This window comes from Rhipicephalus microplus, chromosome 5 (assembly GCF_043290135.1).
Source record: "Rhipicephalus microplus isolate Deutch F79 chromosome 5, USDA_Rmic, whole genome shotgun sequence".
NCBI lineage: Eukaryota > Metazoa > Arthropoda > Arachnida > Ixodida > Ixodidae > Rhipicephalus > Rhipicephalus microplus.
Window position 1 is genome coordinate 202,059,782 of NC_134704.1, and position 19,891 is coordinate 202,079,672.

The following is a 19,891-nucleotide window of genomic DNA, read 5'->3' on the forward strand; positions in this document are numbered from 1 at the left end:
AACGGTTATTACGGAAGGGCATTGTTGGAGGTGAACGGCGAGCGTGTCCTCGGGAGTAGGACGGGACTTCAGGGCGAGTCAAGGAACATGCTGACGGAAGTCCGAGTGTACCAGGCGGGCCACCGCTTAATAAATCGGGATGATCCCACCTCACCTGGCCACCTTGAGAGAGGGCGCGCGCGCGGCGCGGCAGCCATCAATAAACAGTCCCTTGCTAGCTAGCGTCTCGTGTGGTTGTGTCTTTGCTGAGCGCGTAAAGTAGAACATGGTGTCAGAAGTGTAACAGTCGAACCCTGCGCTGAAGATGGACTGCCTACCACCACCCGAGCCACTTGTACTGACAAATACTCCGGCCGACAACTGGAAAAAGTTCCGCCAACGAATCGAACTCTACTTCAAAGCTACTGAGACCAACAAGAAACGGACGCCAGCACAGAAGGCTGCCATCTTTCTACACGTCGCGGGCCCAGAGGCAATTGAAGTGTTTAACACCCTACCTCTATCAGCAGAACAACGAGAGGACTATGACTCGATCGTCAAAGCCTTCGAAGACTACTGCACGCCTCGGTGCAACGAGACATTCGAGAGGTACGTTCTGCGCAGTCGGCAACAACAGGATGGTGAACCTTTCGAACAGTTTTTGCGCGATATTCAGTTGAAAGCACAGACTTGTAATTTTGGCGAACTTAGGGACTCGATGGTGAGGGACCAGATAGTGTGCGGTATCGTCGACAAGAAGCTACGTGCACGCCTGCTTCAGGAGAAGGACTTAACCCTAGAATCAGCTGTAGAAATCTGCAAAGCCGCGGAACTGGCAGCAACGCAGAACCGGGCTCTTGAAAGCGAAGCGAAAGTGCAGAGAGTCGAAAAAATTGCAAACGCTGCCGGACAGTCTCGTACGAGCGGACAACGTCGACGCTGTGGCTACTGTGGCAAGATTCACGGACCAAGACGCTGCCCAGCGTTTGGAAAAACGTGCACGCTGTGCAACAAAAGAAACCATTTTGCAGCTTGCTGCAGGAGTAGACGCGGCGTTCATGAGTTAGGCGTCGCTGCAACAGAAGATGCACTGGAGGAGTCCTCGGACGCTACCGATGAAGACATTCAAGTTCTCACGGTACAAATCAGAAACGTGTCCAAAAATCAGGATTGGACGGTGGCAGGGGACCTTGCCGGGCACCCGACAGAACTGAAAGTGGATACAGGAGCGCAAGCGAACATATTGCCGTACTCGTACTTTCGCAGGATGCGTTTGCCGACCATGGTGCGGCCATCGACCACAGTACTTACTAACTACGAAGGAAGCAAAATACATCATTTGGGCGTTATCAGTCTGCCACTACGTCTAGGAGAGCAGCAAGAGAATATCAGTTTTTTTGTGGTCAAGAGAGGCAAGCAAGTCCTACTCGGATTGAATGCAGCAGAACGTTTCGGGCTGATTTCCCGCGTTCACGATGTATCTTCAAGAAGTGACGTTAGCACCGACTGGGTCACCGAGTTCCCGGAGTTATTCCACGGTCTGGGCTGCATCCGTAGACCATATTCGCTGGCAATGAAGGATGATGCGCGCCCCACGATCATGCCGCCGAGGAAAGTGCCACACGCACTGCGAGCGCCACTTAAGCAGGAGTTGGCCCGGATGGTCTCGCAGGGCATCATATGCAAAATGGAAGAGCCGTCAGACTGGGTGAGTCCACTTGTTCTTATTATGAAGAAGAATGGCCGCATGCGAATATGCCTAGACCCGCGGTACATTAATCGAAGCCTTAAACGCGAGCATTATCAGCTACCCTCACGTGAAGAAATAGAAGCAGAGCTGGCAGGAGCGGTGATGTTCACCAAGCTTGATGCCAATAGCGGGTTTCACCAGATCCCCTTAGACGAAGACACTTCAAAGATCTGCACCTTTAGCACGCCGTTCGGAAGATACCGATTTTTGCGCCTGCCATTTGGTATTGCGTCCGCCCCCGAAGTATTTCAGAAGGCAATGACGGAAGTGTTTGAAAACCTGCCGGGCACACGCGTATATGTCGATGATATTTTAATTTGGGGTGCATCAAAAGAGCAGCATGATCAACGCCTGCGTGCAGCACTGATGGCAGCGAGAAAGGCTGGCCTGACACTGAACAAAGAAAAGTGTCTGTTCGCGAAGGCCGAAGTTAAATTCCTGGGAGATTGTATCAGCAAAGAAGGAATAAAACCCGATGCTAGTCTCATTGAATGCGTTGCCAACATGCAAAAGCCGTCGAGTAAACAGGAAGTTCAAAGGTTTTTAGGTATTATGAATTACTTTGGCAAATTCATACCTAATCTCTCAAAAAGAACTGACGCCCTTAGGTCATTGATAAAGAATGATGTTGAATTCATATGGGAAGTTCACCATGACAAAGAATGGAAAGATCTTATTAAGGCTTTGACATCGGCTCCAGTGATCGCAGTTTTTGACCCATTGAAGCAAACGAAACTCTCAGCTGATGCATCAAGCTTTGCAGTAGGTGCTGCTCTTCTTCAACTCCATGACCAAGATTGGCGCCCAGTGGGTTATGCTTCAAGGGTGCTCTCAAAGGCTGAAACAAAATATGCCCAAATTGAAAAGGAAGCGCTGGCCGTGACGTTTGCTTGTGAGCGTTTCCGGGAGTTCGTACTGGGGTTATCAGTGACAGTCGAAACAGACCACCGACCTTTGCTTGCTATTTCACAAAAGAACCTGAGTGAAATGCCGCCACGATTGCAGCGCTATTTCTTGAGGCTAATGCCTTTTGATATCAAATTGCAATATGTTCCTGGGAAGCATCTGCTAGTGGCGGACACACTGTCCCGAATTCCAGGAACCCAACCGAGTGACGGAGAAAGCGAACAAGACGTATGCATCCATGCGACTCGCGTGCTAGCCAGCATCGTAAGTGAGAACACGAAGACTGAACTGACCTCTGCAATCCTGGCGGACCCATACCTCAAGCAAGTGGTGGAGGCACTCCAGGAAGGACGACCAGTCTCAGGCGAACTAGCTCCATGTTTGTCAGAACTGTCATATGTTGATGGAGTGCTTTTGCGGGGCAGCAGGGTGGTAATCCCAAAGAGTCTGAGGCGATCCATGCTGCAACGTCTTCATGAAGGCCATTTGGGAATGAGCAAGTGCAAAGCCAGAGCACGCCTTCTGATGTACTGGCCTGGGATGAATGCTGACATCAAGTCACTCATTAGCAAGTGTGCCACATGTCAGCACTTTGCCTACCGGCAACCTTCAGAGCCACTGTTATCGAGGGAAATCCCAACGCGGCCGTGGCAGCGAATTGGTGTCGACCTATTTGACCATGGGGGCAAGCGTTACCTGGTTGCGTACTGTGCCTACTCCAACTACCCAGAAGTGGAACAGTTGCCTCAGTCAACAAGTCAGGTCGTAGTGGACACACTAGGGACCATGTTTGCTCGCCACGGTATACCCATTGAAGTCTGTACCGATGGAGGACCACAGTTCACATCGCGAGAGTTTAGACAGTTTGCAGTAAAATACGATTTTACTCATACCATATCCAGTCCACACTTCCCCAGGGCCAATGGTCTAGCTGAGAAAGGGGTACAGGTCGTAAAGCGCCTCTTGAAGAAAAGTGAGTACGCTGGCGAGGAGTTTTGGGTTGCACTGCTCAATTATCGAATCTCGCCCCTGATAGACGGACGCACACCAAGTCAGCTCCTTATGGGACGGATGCTTCGGGGACGACTTCCAGACTTCTCATCGGCTTCGACATCGTCAGTGCGGAAACATCCACAGGATCACGGCAAAGGCATACCTCTCACACCTCTCTCCGAAGGGGACGTCGTCAGAATAAGAAACGACAAGGGGTGGTTTCCGAAAGCCCGAGTAGAGAAACTTGCTGGCCCTAGATCTTACATAGTCTGTACAGATGAAGGCCGGCGTTATCGAAGGAATCGTCAGCATCTAAAAAGGACGCCCGAATACTTAGACCCACTGGATGACAAGGATGTCGCACCGATAATCCCGTCGCCTATACAGCATAGACAACATTCAACATCAGATACAGCGCCCGATTTGACAACAGCATCCGCATCACGAAAGGAACGACATCCGTCACAACAGGCGCCTGCATCGGATGCTCTACTGAACCAGTCAGCTGCACGTGCACCACCCATTGCAAGTCAACCATCAAGGGACCCCGACGTGGTCCCGTCCCAGCATAAGGTCACTTGCCAGGCACAAGAAGCAGCCGACTCGAGTCTCAGAAGATCAACTAGGCCACGTAGAGCACCGACGCGCTTTGCCGACTACATCACCTAAAGAAAAAGGAGGATGTACCAGGCGGGCCACCGCTTAATAAATCGGGATGATCCCACCTCACCTGGCCACCTTGAGAGAGGGCGCGCGCGCGGCGCGGCAGCCATCAATAAACAGTCCCTTGCTAGCTAGCGTCTCGTGTGGTTGTGTCTTTGCTGAGCGCGTAAAGTAGAACACGAGGTTCGCAAACTCCTGCCTCACCACAGCTTGTATTAACGCCACTGACGGCTGTTGTTGGTCAGAGGCGAGCGTTGCGAAAACGGGTGGTTGAAGAGGAGCCGGACAGGCGTCTTCAATTTCCCGACGAACAATGCGTGTGACGTTGTCATACGTGGGGGACTGGCGGGCGGCTTCACACGATGAGGTCGCGGCCGTGTTGGGCAGCCGGGTGAATCTCTGAGTAATACGCCGGCTCTTGGCTTCTTCGAACCGCCGGCACTTCTTAATGATGGCGTCGACGGTGGCAACGTTGTTGTAAACTAGGAGGTTAAATGCATCGTCTGCTATGCCTTTCAGCACATGGGCCACTTTCTGCGACTCACTCATGTGCTCGTCAATCTGGCGGCATAGGACTATAACGTCGTGAATGTACGCGACGTACGCCTCCGTCGACGTCTGTGCACGAGCCGCCAGTTGATTCCGCGCTGCGATCTGCCGCCCAACGGTGTTGCCAAAAAGGTCGCGAATCTTCTCTTTAAAGGAGTCCCAGCTCGTAATCTCCGCTTCGTGCGTCTCGAACCACACTCGCGGTGGGCCATCGAGGTAAAAAAGCACATTCGCAAGCATAAGAGTCGGGTCCCACCTATAGCTTGCGCTGACTCGTTCGTACCGGTTGATCCATTTGTCAATGTCAACGCCATCCTGGCCGGAAAATACACCGGGATCACGAGCAGGAGGTAGAACGACGTATGTAGAAGTCACGGTGGGGGCGGGTGGTGAAGACGATGGTTGTTCAACCTGTGACATGGTTGGACCTATGATGATGCGGCCGTTGCGGAGCTTCGTGATGAAGACGGGGAAGTACCCAGCACGTCCACCACAAAGATGTTACGTAAAAATCACACGAGGTGTGTCTATTTAAAATCTATATTCAAAATGATGCATATGGCGTCGACTAAGATGGAAGCAGCACGCACAATCGACAGACCACTTCCTCGTTGTCGTCTTTTGACCGCTGATACGTCAGCTACGTAGCAATATTACTGAGATATGACACGCAATAATGCCAAGGAAAGTATAGAGGAAGTTATTGGACCAAAATGTAATGTAAATGTGAAGAAAAAAAGTGAGTGAAAGGATAACTTGCCATGAGCAGGAACCGAACCTGTGACCTTCGAATAACACGTCCGATGCTCTACCACTGAGCTACCATGGCAGCTATCCTTCAAGCCACTTTATTGGGTATCTATGTGATTTTTTAAACGCGAAAGAGTCAGTCAGCGCCACCAGTGGACCTAGCGTCGAGTGTGGTACACTCTTTATGAGCCTGTTTGGCGTCATGTAGCACGTGAAATTGTGCAATGGACCGAAGAGCACTTCTGAAATCAGATAAAGATCCTGCGCACCGGAAGCACATCAATTTATTTCTGACACATTCTAGGTCTATTACAGATGTTAACGCGATCCTCAGAATGCACTACAATGTACTAATGCAGAGCAATCGTCTCAAAAACGTTTTTCCGTATCCGCCACGAGCAGTTTACCGCCGATCGAGAAACCTACGAGACATACTTACGTCATCTAAAATATCAACGCCAGTCCATGTGCGGTGTTACCCATGTAACAAGGCACGCTGCAAAGTCTGCCCCCACATGATCATGTCGCGAATCTTTAAGAGCTCTGCGTCAAACTTCACTCTTCGGATAAAAGGAAATTTCGACTGCAACATGAACAATGCAATCTACTTGCTTCAATGCTCATTATGCGACCTACAATATATTGGATAAACGGAGACGGCTTTCCGGTTCCGCCTCAATAATCGCAGATCACACGTCTTGTGCCTGCCTAGCCTTCCCGTGTCCAAACACCTCGCTACCCCAGGCCACTCTTTTGACAACATAACTGCCACAATACTGGGATCTCGTTTTATATCGCACTACAAAAGGCAAGTTCTAGAATATTTTCTTATTCATAAATTGAACACCACAGCGTCTGGAATAAACGAGAAACCAGGGAGGCTTAAGTTTTTGCCAAAAAAACAGATAAATCAACCACCGTAGCCCACATACACGTTTGTTCACTGCTGTGATTACATTTCGGTCACAGAACACCCACCAGTTAAGAGAACGGAAACTGCAGCTTTGGGCTATTGTATCAAAATAACAAGCAAATACGTAGCGGTGGCATACTGAACTGCAATACCACGAGGCGAGATGGCGCTGAAAGTACTATCATCATCAACAAACTAACGTTTTTTTTTTTTTTTTGCTGCGGGTGGGGGGGCCCGTGGCTGGTTCGCGCTGCTCGCTTCTTCTGGTTGTTTTTTTTTCATTGCTAAATCGCGCTTCGCGTCTGTAACTATCGTCAGGTCATCTAGCTGGCTTCGACTGGCAAAAACATCAATCAATCAAGTAAGGTTTGCATCGTTTGTTGCGAGTGTCCAAGCCAGTACAATCAATGTATATGGTCAGACATATCGAAAGCTTTCAACCCATGTGGAAAGACTCTTGGAAACTAACAAGCATATACTTATAACAGAACATCGTGATCACTGAATGAACGTCACTCTCATTGTGTTGCGGCGCTCGAGTCAAATAGCGTGGCTTCAGGACAAGGGTCCGATTCTGCCGTCAGATGCGGCGCTTGCCCTGTAGTGTTGATTTTGAAGTGAAGTGAATGCATGATGTGGAATCGGGAAAGAAACTTGCACATTGCCGATAGATAGCTCGTGCAGTGAGAGTAATGTAGTTTTGCTAAATTTGTTAAATAAGCAATCGTGAATCCGTGCAGTTGTGAATTTTTCTCGCTCTGCAATGCTACACTGAGTACTTCACAATTGTATATGTCGCGTCGTGTCGACAGGGTAAGTACTAGTTTTCATTCAAAGGTAATATGTATTTAGGTGATGGGCCTAAAAATATTTCAGGCTTGCTACATTTATTGTTAGAGTTAAGTTAGACAGTTACGACAGATAGATTTCTCGTCGCAGGTAATGACTGGTCTGCTGCGTATGCAGCAAACATGCATGCTAAAAGTAGAGAGTTATAAGGTGTGTGCTTACAGATCGAGAATGCCAGATTCTAAGAAAATAAGCTTTAGGCATGCATAGTTCATTTTTGTTGTTTGTACAGCATCGTTGGTGCTCTTTCAGTACACTATCTGCTCAGCTCTGAGCACAAACTCCTTTGCACAGACAGATCGACAGAATTTGAGCACTTTCTTGCAAGCAATCACTCCTAAAATCAAATGGTGGTGCATGATGGTAATCTGTCTGGATACTGGATCAATAAAGGTCACATTTATTACACACTTGTTATTGTGTTTGCTTTTTCAGTATACTTGTGCTTGAAAGCTGAAGTTGTTTCTCCCGCTACTTTAAGAGGTTAGGACTTGAAATACATACTGTCTTGCAGTGTGGCTGTGAGTAAGTCAAGATCATTTATGTTTCAACGACCTGTACTATTTCCTAGATTTTTTTCATGACCATTATGCACAGATTTTAACTTCGTAGTGGTAGACACTATCATTATGACAACTTAATTTAAACAAAAGCAGATGTGCTCACAAAAATCTAGGACGTTTCTCTGCTATATATAAATAAACAATACCACATGCATTAAACACAATCTTGCTTTTCACGACAGCATTCACGTTTTTGAGAAAGCTGTGCTGCAAGTGCTCATCACCTTTATTATTTCATTTTTAGGAGCCCATTGAACATACGTGCAAAGCTAAAGCAATTGAGTGCAGCCTTGTGAGCTTTGACTCATCTTTTTGTAAACTTGTATGAGCTAAACACAGTTAATTAAGACAAAACAGTTCTGGGTGTTATTCGTTAACTTTCACAAGGCACAACTAAAATGTCGGAAAGCCTGTTAATTCCCCTCACTGCGGGGTGTTCAGTTTGCAATTAATATCTGGCGATTCACATGCCAACTATGAAGTGATCGTGAGTCGTACAGTAGTGGGCAAATTTAGATCGATTCTGGCTTCCAGGGGTTCAAACAAATGACATTGCAGTCTCACAGGAGACAATACTACTTGTCAAAACATTTGCTCTGACATCCTATGTTAACAGATTTTTTCATATTTCAAGCTTCCATCTTTTAAGCGTCAGTAGTTGACCTGCACCAATCGGAACTGGTTGACAGTTGTGCCCGAGAAGTTCAAAACTTCTGCAGCACGAGTTTAGCAGTGCGGCATCACAAGTGAATGACAAGGTGCCGACAAGATGGAATTTTTATTTTTTTTCGCTTAATTGAATGAGGTGCAAACATCTTGGCAAAACACGCCGCATTTGTAGAGGTGGGTACGGTACCTACGTCGAATGCTATGTTGTTTGTTCAGCTGTGCGTGTGGCTGCACCAAACCAGCACCGTCAGAGCGGAAGGTGCAGGAAAATTATGAACTAGTTTTGGTGCTGTACCTCTCCTGTGCTTTTTGAAATGAATGGCACGATTGAGAAGATGTCATTGCTGCGCCACTGAAACGAATGACGAGGTGCAGCAGCACTTTGTAAAATGGATCATGTGGTGCAGGCGAATCGAACAAACCCTTAAGCACACATGCGTCATAGCGTTTCACCCCCATCGAAATATAGTCACTGTGGCTGGGATCAAACAGTGTGCTGTTGAGCTCAGCAGTGCCACACAATCTAACAGTGCTACAGTTTCAACATTATTGAACTGTAGATTTCATGCCATGCAAGACAGCCAATGCTTGTGGCCAATCTAAAGCACCCCTCCACTATATGCGCTGTAAAACATTCACAATTACAGCAATACATGTGTGAGGTTCGAGATGACCTGTTGTAGTGGACATTCAGATGTTTTACCGTGCTTGCAAAGTGGACATTCGGGGGTTGTTGTCCTATCGTTGCATGGCAGCCTGAAAAAGCAATTAACATCACCAGATATCAATGCATGAAATCAATGCATGAAATTTTTCAAAGTAAACAAATAAACACTGATAACTAGTAAACAGCAGTATTTTATACATATATGTAATGGTAGGTACCTCATAACACGTGTATCACTCAGGGCTGCTTCTTTACAAGGCATGCCTTGTAGCAGGTTCCTTGCCCATTGTACACAGCTGCTTCCATGTCAGGTGGGCCAGGAGGCTGTGGTAGTAAAAGAAGTATTTCTCATTTATGTGACACTTTCTTGGTCACGCTATAGCAAAACCAGACCCATAATTATGTGATGTTTCTCAAACGCGACTGCAGTAAACTATTCACTAGTAGGTTTTTTGCAATAATATATCGGCTATCTACGAAGACACATGCGATTTAATTTATTTGCCTTCTTTCACCGCAACGCCCTCGTTGGTAATACCTGGTGATAGAATGAATTTCAGAATTATTTATTGAGTCAGCGACTTGTTCACACGTGAAGCCAAACCGCAAGTAACGCACGTTTTTCAGATTACAAATAAGACGTTAAACAGTTTTAAAATTTAATATTGTGACGCACTGCCTCCCTGTGACGCCTACGCAGTCATTGGCAAAAAACTACATATGTTGAAATGAACCCAACTAGCCTTGCAAGCAAACGTCCTTTAAAAACTGAAGCGGTTTCTACTCACCAGCCCGGGCTTGCAACGGGTGTTCATCCGATGAAAGCTTGAGCAGTCGTTTCGTTCCCCGGAAGTCACTTGAATTGCCTTCGCGAAAGCATTTGAACGAGTCAAAATAAACAGAATGAGAAAGAGTGTGTCGGTCGACAGAGGCTCGAAATATTTACAGCGAAACAAAACAGTCCGAGACACATCCGAACGCACCACGAGCCGTTACCTGCCGTCGCAACCGTTGGCCACCGCAAACTTTGAAATGAGGATAATGATGTCAATAGGCTGCTGCTGACTTCGAGTAGGCGGGGGCAAAAACCATTACAAAAAATTGATGACGCAGCACATGTTTAAGAAAAACTACTTGCTATAATAACAAGTTGTTATTTATGTGTAGCGGTATGCAAAGATGTAGTACTTGATCATTTTAAAATTAAAACTTGGCCCCGACGAGGGTGCCTCTACAAGAAAGGGCAATAGCGTGATTGGCTAGAGAGGTTAGTGAATTCCCTCTGGGTGTTTGAAGCAGAAACGCGCCACGGTTGATTTTTTCACCCTCTAGAGGAGAGTACTTGAACTTGAGAGTTTCCGGGGCCTGATTTCGGTGACATCGACCACGGCAGTTAGTTGACCAGAATGCATACACACTTTCTTACAACATTGTGACATCAATGGTGATATTATATATTTCATTCACAATGAGCATGACTTGTCATGGTATTGTTTACATTTATTCACAAATGTTGCGATATCATAGGTGTGCGTCATATTATTTGTATCCTATTTTTTCACGTCACCTTGCTTTCCCTTATTCTGTATCGTGCACTGCTGCTCTGCTATCTACAAAATGTTGTGTATGACTGAATATCTGTTTGTTAAGATGTATGTATGTCAATATTGTTAAGAGCGATTATTAACAATAGGGGGCCCAACATGCAATGTCCTTAGGAAGTGCATGTTACTGTCATATGCATGTATGCCCTGATGAAGGCCGGTCCCCGGTTGCAACGTTGGCAATAAAGCTTGGTTTTTTGCTCGTCTGCTTCATCTGACGAATATATATATATATATATATATATATATATATATATATATATATATATATATATATATATATATATATATATATATATATATATAGAGAGAGAGAGAGAGAGAGAGAGAGAGGCCAGACTCTAGGCCGAAACGTCAAAATAAACCACGTTGTAACCGCTCACGGAGGATCTACTTCACTATATATATATATATATATATATATATATATATATATATATATATATATATATATATATATATATATATATAAAGTCACCAGAAGAAGCGAACGAGCAAACGAAAAACGATGCTTTATTGCCAACGTTACGGCCGGGGACCGGCCTTCGTCAGGGCATACGTGCATATTACACTAACACGCACTTCTTAAAGACATAGCATGGGGGCCCGCAATTGTGAATCATCACTCTTAGCAATATTGACATACATGTTAACAAAAAGATATTCAGACATGCGCAGCATTTTGTTGATAGCGGAGCAGCAGCGCGCTATACAGAATATGGTTGCGCAAGGTGAATTGAAAACATAGATACAAATAATATGATGGACACTTGTGATATCGCAACATTTGTGAATGAACAAAAAAAGGGCAATGCCATGGTAAGTTACGTTCGTTGTCAATGAAATATACATGAGAATATTATCACGATGTAACAAATGTGGTAACAGAGTGTGCATGCATTCTGGTCAACTAACTAATGTGTCAACAATGACACCGCAACGTAATCACGGCAGTGGACAAACGTGTATGTGGGCTACGGCGGTTGATTTATCTGATTTGCTGGTAAAAACGTAAGCCTCCCTGGGTTTTCGTTTATTCCAGACGCTATGGCGTTAAATTTATGAATAAGAAAAGATTCACGAACTTCCCTTTCGTAGTGCGATTTGAAACCAGATTCGAGTATTGTGGCAGTTATGTTGTCGAAAGAGTGGCCTGGGGTAGCGAGGTGTTTGGACAGGGGAAGGCTAGGCAGGCACCTGACGTGTGACCTGTGATTATTAAAGCGCAACCGGAAAGCTGTCTCTGTTTGACCAATATATTGGAGGTCACACAATGAGCATTGGAGCAAGTAGATTGCATTGCTCGTGTCACAGTCGAAATTGCCTTTTATCCAGAGAGTGAAGTTCGACGCAGAGCTCTTAACAATACGCGACGTGGTCATGTGGGGGCACACCTTGCAGCGTGCCTTGTTGCATGGGTGACACCCCACTGGGGCTGGCGTTGATAGTTTGGATGACGTAAGTATGTCTCGTAGGTTTCTCGATCGGCGGTAAACTGCTCGTGGAGGCTCCGGGAAGACGTCTTTGAGACGATTGCTCTGCATTAGTATGTTGTAGTGCTTTTTGAGGATCGCGTTAGCATTTGGAATTGACGGAGAATGTGTCAGAATTAAATTGATGTGTTTCCGGTGCGCAGGTTCTTTATTTAATTTTAGAAGCGCTCTTCGGTCAATTGCATCGGCGCGCATAATCGCATTTTCGATAATCTGAGGCGGGTACTGTTGCACAGTTAGGGCATCACGAAGCTTATCACAGTTTTCAACAAAGTCTGAATTTTCAGAGCACAGTCTTTTGAAACGAAGTGCTTGACTGTAGGGTATACTCGTCTTACAATGTTTTACATGGCTGCTTTTGAAATGAAGGTATCGGTGAGCGTCGGTGGGTTTTCTGTATACTTTAGTAGATAATTTTTTGCCGCAAAGGGATACTGTTACATCCAGGAAACAGATGGATGCCTTCGAGTACGAATGTGACAATTAAATGGATGGATGAACCTTGTTAAAGTCTTCAATGAAAGTCATTAGTCCCGCTTCGCCGTGATGCCAGATAAAAAATATGTCGTCTATAAAACGTTTGTAGTAATATGGCTGTAGTCTGCGCGTTGAAAGAAAATGATTTTTCAATTCGCCCATAAATATATTCGCGTAATTTGGACCAATTTTGGTGCCCATTGAAGTGCCACTAACTTGTAGTGAACACCGTCAAACTGAAAATTGTTAAACTACAGGATGAGTTTTAATAATGTGGCTAATGTACAGCTATCAACAGATTTGTCACATGATGAGTCGTTATAAGCATTCACTACTGCACGAATGCCGTTTTTGTGGGGAATATTAGTGTAAAGTGACGCAACATCTAATGTTACCAGAAATGAGTCAGCAGGTATATTCAGGTCGATGATGTCAGCGAGGAAATGAGAAGTGTCCTTCAGATAGGATGGAAAACTTGGAGGTAGTATACTAATCAGGCCATCGACATAGCTTGAAAGTAGTTCGGTGACAGTGCCAATGCCTGACACTATAGGACGACCGGGGTTATTGGGCTTATGTATTTTAGGCAATAGGTAAAACCTTCCTGGAACAGGGCTCAGTGGGACTAATGAGTACTTTGCTTTATCGGGAAGTTTGTCATCCAGTATTAAATGCTTGATTGTATCAGTAACGATGTCCTTAAATTCTTTAGTGGGGTTTACACCGAGTCGCTTGTAAAACGTGTCATTATCTAGCTGTCTCTGAGCTTCACAAACGTAGTCCGTTGTATTCATTATCACGATTGCGCCTCTTTTATCAGCGGGTTTTATTACAATATCTGTGCGTTCTTGTAAACATTTAACTGCATTCCGTTCTTTGAATGTGAGGTTTCCTTTGAATGAAATGTGGTTCCCATAAGCCTGCAGGATGTCACGCTGAACTGCAGAAATGTACATATCGAGGAATTTATCGCGTTGTGTTGGCGGCGTCCAGTGTTGATGGGAAGACATGTTACTCTTGGATGATGAACGTTTATGTAAGCATTCGCTTAGCCTCATACTGCGCGCGAATTCATCTAAGTCTTTTATCAAGTTAAATTCATTGTAGCCGCCAGTAGCTGGACAGAAATTCAAGCCCCGAGCAAGCACACTCATTTCTGAGTCAGATAAAACCACGTTTGAAACGTTTACTACGTTAGGTCTAGCTAATAGTTTGTCTCGTCTAGAACAGGATGATTCGATGGGAAGGGAATCTACGTTGGTCAGTGGTTTTGGAAGGGTAATGTGGTCACGTAAAAACTTTTTTGCTTTCTTCTGCTCAATTTCTAATTGTTTTCTCTGTTCGTATTTAACCAGCGAAGCCGATTCAGAGGGATCCAACATACGAGCCCTGCGCAACTGTTGTTCACTGTTTAGCAACGCTTTGACAGCTGAATTATAATGGTCGATGATGATGCGCATGAGGGCTAGGGACGCATTGTTTAACGTTTCGTTCCATTTCTCGACGTTGTGTTGTGACAATTGGGAAGTTGCTGGTTTGAGCGAAATTACAAGTCCTTTCTGTACAGTCAAGGCGTTTAGATAGGTTTTTAGCGTATATGCGTGAAGTTTGTATTTTACACGTTTTTCCACAATTTTTTTATTTCTGAGAAAGTCACGACTCTGAATAGGGTTGTCGCATGAGGTCGGTATTAGTCAATTCTTTGAAGATACAGTGCTTTTCTCACGATTGCATTTTCTTAAAGGGTACAGGTGAGACAAAGAAATGTTTCCAGACCTTTCACGAGTGGAGAGTCCTTGGTTCTTTGCTTTCGCAGCAACTGTGGCGTAGGTAGATATTTCTTGCGCCAGTGGCTCGGTGTAGATTTCGGGCACTTGGAGGCGTTGGGGTGAAGATGAGCGGGGCGAGGACGCAAGTCCTCGCCCCGCTCATCTTCACAATTGGGGGCCCCCATGCTATGAGTGATGATTCACAATTGGGGGCCCCCATGCTATGTCTTTAAGAAGTGCGTGTTAGTGTAATATGCACGTATGCCCTGACGAAAGCCGGTCCCCGGCCGTAACGTTGGCAATAAAGCATCGTTTTTCGTTTTCTCGTTCGCTTCTTCTGGTGACTTACAACTCGACCGGAATCCAGGAAGACTTTCAAGAAATATATATATATATATATATATATATATATATATATATATATATATGGTTTTGGGACGTTAAACCCCACATATCAATGAAACACACCAAAGAAAGGGCCTGTCAATGTTTGCATCAACTGTCCTAGAGGGATGTCGAGCAAATATACAGAGTTGTTACCTTTGCACAATCAATGTATGTCTCTCAGACATACAGTGTACGTTTACAGACATCTGATGGATGTCCAGAACATCCAAATTGTACGTCCTGCCAATATTCGTGGTTACTTGTGTGTTGTTGCAGGCGATGTGAAAAATCAAGCAGTGCAGTTTTTTGCTTTGCTACCTTGATAAGCTTAGCGGACTAGAGAGACTTCGACTTATTTCATACGAGACTGAGATAAAAGTCGATGATGTCTCCTCTACCAGATTTCCACCCTTTAGCAGAGATGCCTCTGGCTTGTCCCTCACTGCGACATACGCGAGCATATTTTTAGAGACTTTGTGTTACTGACAAATAACACAGTCAAAGACCATGTGAAAGCCAAAATGAGGCACACAAAGTTTTGTGAGATGAGAGTCTTTCAATGAAGCACCTCTCATCGAAACAGCTCGCCGTCCAGTGCAAGGCAAGCCTGCACAAGATGCAGCCACCAATCCAGTTCACGCAGCACAAAACTGTGATTTTCGAAGTGTTTTTAACAGTGACCATGCAGAGGCTATTTGATCTACATTCAGGGAAACAGGTGGAAAAAATTCTGCTGGTGCAAAATAGCAATTTTGTGCAGAGGGCACGCACATATCGGGCGGCCTGTTGCTTCAATTTCTGTCTCTCGTGCTTTTGCTGCTTTCCTTTACCTCTTATTTTGCTTCTGTTGTTGGACAATGCTCCTTCCCCCTGAATGTCATCATGATATCAATAGCCACCCTTACCCAACGTTTATAGATACTTTTTCAGTTTCTCAACTCCCCACTTTGCCTATGAGGAGCAGGCGGCTGGCTGCAGTTCCAACTACCGTGGCGCTGCAGTCGAACTTAGTGCCAAGCAAACGAGGGTCGTCTGCTACGGCTAGGTGCAGTGTAGCCGGTGCGCAATGATTTCGTGTTATAAGCCCTGCACCGCAACTTCTTGTTTTAGGCATGAAGAGTATAACGTTGGGCCAAGATGCGTGTGCGGCGTCTTTCTAGGTTCTAGGTAAAAATATTAGCTCGCGTAAGCATGGTGCTAGGCCATTATTTGTCAATTAAAGATCCGTTTTGTCGCCTTGTAACTACTTTTACTTTCAGGTATAGTCGGAAGAAAATTTGGAGCTCAAATTTATTAGCCTCGTCTCAAAGAGGCCTCGGTAAAAGCTGCGATTCAAAAGTTTCCAGCTCGGCTGTTTAGAAGCTATTTTCGCGAGCCTTAGCATACGGAACTTCGACCCTGTGCACATTAACTTTGCACAGTGATAAGAACCTCAACAGGCTGTACCATAAAGGAAGTTGAAACTGAGCCTTTGCTGTGAGGTTTAAAAAACTACTGAAACGACACCATTTCTCTGCTCAGCAGGTATAAAGCGGTGCACTTTTTTCTTCTGAAGTATTCAGATTTCAGGGTGTCTATCAGTGGATAACCCTTCGCATTAATCAAACGAAAATGCAAATTTTGTGAAACTAAGAAAACATCAGTGTATTGACACAAGAACGCTTGCCATGATCACGCACTAACTTTTTACAAGAGTATTGCGTTTAACTTATCAAAATAAAAATGTACCTAATGTACACGTGTCACGAGCATTCGAATTTCACACAAGTTCCAATAGTGTATTATTTCGGGCCTATGAGCAGCAAACAAGGCATGAGCCAATCTGTTGTGTACTTATACTGATTCAGAGATTTCGCTTCTTGTTGCATGATAGATGTACATGCAACAAGAAAAAAATTACACACTTCCTGCACTTCAAGTAAATCTACAACTAGATCTTTCAGAGTCTCTAGGGACGCAATCTTCAATTTTTCACTCAGCCGGTGTATCTCAAGTTTTCTCCATTCTCAAGTGTGGGTGGTACAGATTAAACGCTTCCTTAACTTGCTGGTTGCGATCTGCACCTTGTTCTTGGTTGCTTGTCTTTTTTTTCGTGTTCTGACTAAAATTACACGAGACACGCATACCTTTGTCAGCAAGTCCTGCCCACACAGTCCTTGTGATGAATATATCTTAGCGACACACTTTCCCCTTCGCTGTGTCAACAGGCGAATCCAGCAGCTCAATTTGGGAAGGGGGGGTCACCTGAAGTAACATTGGAACGGGGCGTGTGCCCAGAAATTTTGTTTTTACGAGCAAAAAAACCACTTCATAGCATAAATTAATGTGTGCTCACAGTAGTTTCACCCTTTTGTTCTAAGTGTCGATAGGAGGTGAACTAGGAGGAGGAGGTTAGGAAGTGCTGAATAGGAGGAGGTTAGGAAGTGCTGAAACACACTTTGAGAGGGGGGGCGATCGCCCTACTGTCCCCCCCCCCCCTCTATATTCGCCATTGGCCGAGGCAAGGCTGCATACATGACTGCCTTTACATCTTTCAGTGACCACACTGGTATATCAAAAAGTAAGTTTTTCAGCAATTTTTCGTTTGCCGAAACCACGTAGATAGAGTTCTCGTGAATGACAGTGCTCTTGAGGATGCAGTAGATGTATACTTTGAATTCTGCATAATATAAGACTATTACCAGAGGTTTCTTTGACTTCTCAGGGACCGACGAACTATAGTTGCTGCAAAGCTTAAGTGACGCAAACTTTTTTCAATCACTCAGGAAGACTGGGGTTCTCCGAAGGAGCAGGAATTCCTCTGCAGGAATTTTTCTGGAAGCATGCAAGGCAGCCGCAGTTGGTTGAGGTACAGCCACCCTCTCCTCGGGGAACTTCATCTCATGTGGCGTCTTGACAAGTACACCGGGAGGTTCACAAATAAACAAGGGACTGCATCACTCTTTAATGCTCATGGATCATTATCTATTTTGACTTCTCCATTTATGACATCCTTAAGTCTTCAGGATGTCGATTTCTTGAAACTGAACATCGTGCACGTTCCATATGTCTTTACCAAACTTCTGTCCACGTGTGGAATACAACTTTCCCACTTCTGCAATAAAAGCAAGTCAGACGGCAGAGAGAAGTGGCATTTCTCGGAGCTTTTCCTATCCCAGCTGGTGTGCCTGGGCTCAAAACACATTGTTATGATGTTTGTAAGGTCTGAGCTACGGCGTAAGGATAGCAGCAACAGTATAATCAACCTCAGGAGACACATACACGTGCTCGGTGCTTCCACACGTGGTCAATGCTCAGATCGTGCCCGCGATGTCAACCATCAGTTTCGTACGTCTTAGATGTCCGAGTGTCTTTGTAAGTGTAGGCGTCGAATTGTCTTCAGGAGACCGTCGAAGCATGCCAGGTGTACAGAAAACAATGAGGCATAGACACAGAAAAAAAAAGAGAGCCATCAGACACTGGAAAGGAACGCACGGCAGTGAAGCCAGCGGAGAACAGCTGTTTACTTGGCGTGAAGTTGGACTGTAGCGCGCTCCCTAGGAGCAAATTGCACCTGCCATGAAAAAATAACAACACCCGCATACCGTGTATGCAGTCGTACGGAATCATAAGTAGGGGTATTTTCTAGTAACCTGTAATTAGAGTTCTTCAATTATGCAAGCAGCCAAACTCCCCATAGACTCGATATATAGAAGTCTCCACACAAGACTCTCTGAAGTCACTGCGGTCTGCTGATTGTTGCATTAACGGTTGGCCAAAAAACAAACCAATAAATGCTCGCAACGACGCCAGTGCTGTGTGCGGTGTTAAGCTGCTTCAGAAAAGTGCACGCAAGAGCTGGCACCACAGCGCTTTAGTGTAATGTGTCGCTGGTCTCAGATGGCGCAACAATCAGCAGGCCTCCGCAGAATCGTCCGCGGGCAGGACCGTGCTTCGGGACACAGTTTCACAAATTGTATGATTCAAGAACACTGGCGTTTAGGTAGGGTAAGCACGATAATCCAACCTGGTTTACGGGCAAGTGCTTGGTTAGCACTTGCCTACAGTGAAGTTACATCTGAAAACACCAATTTTCTTCAAGTCATTTTTGTTAATGCATTTAAGGCAAACATGAAAAATTCCAATGAGCCCACAAGAACATGCTTTGCCACAGTTTGCTTTCTCGTCACATTGTGATAGTTTGCTTTGTCACAGTTTGCTGCCTCACTTGCAATATGAGAGGAAGTTGAGTTGACGTAACAACACATCAGCAACAGCATAACAGGTGCCCAGACATATTAATGAAGCATGTGCACACACTGAAGTCTGCACCCAGCTTTTTTGAAAAGTCAGTGGGGTTTACTCAGTCGGCAACAGCTGTACCAGCAGGCCCTCACTAATATGCTTCCTTGAGTGTGTGTAGTCCCACTTGATTTCTTTGACCACTATCTTTTTGAAACTATTTTGATGTTTAGCAACTAGTTCGTTTTGTCTCAGTTTTTGATGAAAGTTTTACCTTTGATATTTTTAGCCTCTATTCCCAGCATTCCTTGTTTATCTTGAACAGAAAAGTCCTTGAAACGAGTCAACGCAAGTTTGCTTTAGCCACCTTACTGTTGCCTCTTTTTCGAGTCCTGAACAAGTACTGCATTTGCAAAAATAAACTCAATCGTGAGCCACTTCTGCCTCTTGAATCGTACATGTGCCATCTTTCTGCACCTATTCTCTTGCGTAATCATCGCCCAGGCATGTGTTTTAGCTAAGTTTGACATTACTTAGACTGATAATGCCAACAATTTATGAAACGACACTTTGAATCTATGAAGAGCACTTAATTTGTTAGCTACACCAAAGCGGCATGGGCACAGCCATCATTTCAAAAGCAGTGCCAACTCGTGAAACGAGTTATGCGATTGCGTGCCAGCCAATCA

The 19,891-nt window shown here is 45.1% G+C and overlaps 1 long non-coding RNA gene and 1 other non-coding gene across 2 annotated transcripts in view; one reads left to right on the forward strand and one right to left on the reverse strand.

The window, feature by feature from the left end:
* LOC119173285 (uncharacterized) overlaps positions 1–18,108 on the forward strand; it is a 54,052-nt gene extending 35,944 nt beyond the window's left edge. The window contains exon 2 of the long non-coding RNA XR_005110021.2: positions 17,747–18,108. This is a non-coding gene — a long non-coding RNA (uncharacterized LOC119173285). The remainder of the gene's footprint in view (positions 1–17,746) is intronic.
* TRNAT-UGU (transfer RNA threonine (anticodon UGU)) lies at positions 5,598–5,669 on the reverse strand. Its single transcript has one exon. It is a non-coding gene; the product is annotated as a tRNA-Thr (tRNA).
* Positions 18,109–19,891: the final 1,783 nt, after the last annotated feature.